Here is a 527-nt window from a genome sequence, read left to right as displayed (position 1 = left end):
AGGGGGCCTGCCCCTTAGCTCAGTTCTTTAAGTGGCTGCTTCAACAAAGCAGTCAGGCTCAGGTTGCTGGGGTTTGATCCCCACAACTCAAGCCAACCAAACCTGCCCTGAAGGCATTTGGAGCAAAAAATAAAAATAAAAATAAAACCCTGAAGGGAGATAATAGCCTCCTGCTTGGATTAAAATTCAGAACAACAAAAACATCAAAAGATTAAACAAAAAAATTTTTAAGGGCTCCGGCTCTGGCCCTACCAGACATCACTGAGCCTTTTCAGCTGCTTGTTCATAACAAAAGGAGTTACAAGGAGAGTCTTAACTCAGACCTCAGGACCATGGAAGCGCCCCATGGCCTACCTGTCCAAAGACTGGACTGTGTGGCTGCTGGGTGGCCATCATGCTTGTAAGCCACTACAGCAGCTGCTGTATTAGTAAAAGAGGCTGACAAATTACTCTGGACAGAAGTTGAGCGTGTTCGTGCCCCATGCAGTGGAGACACTGCTGTAGGGTCCTAGTAAAAGATGACTCTC

Source organism: Octodon degus, unplaced genomic scaffold (assembly GCF_000260255.1).
Source record: "Octodon degus isolate 3935 unplaced genomic scaffold, OctDeg1.0 scaffold00080, whole genome shotgun sequence".
In the NCBI taxonomy this organism is placed as follows: domain Eukaryota; kingdom Metazoa; phylum Chordata; class Mammalia; order Rodentia; family Octodontidae; genus Octodon; species Octodon degus.
Note: the sequence above shows the minus strand (reverse complement) of the source record.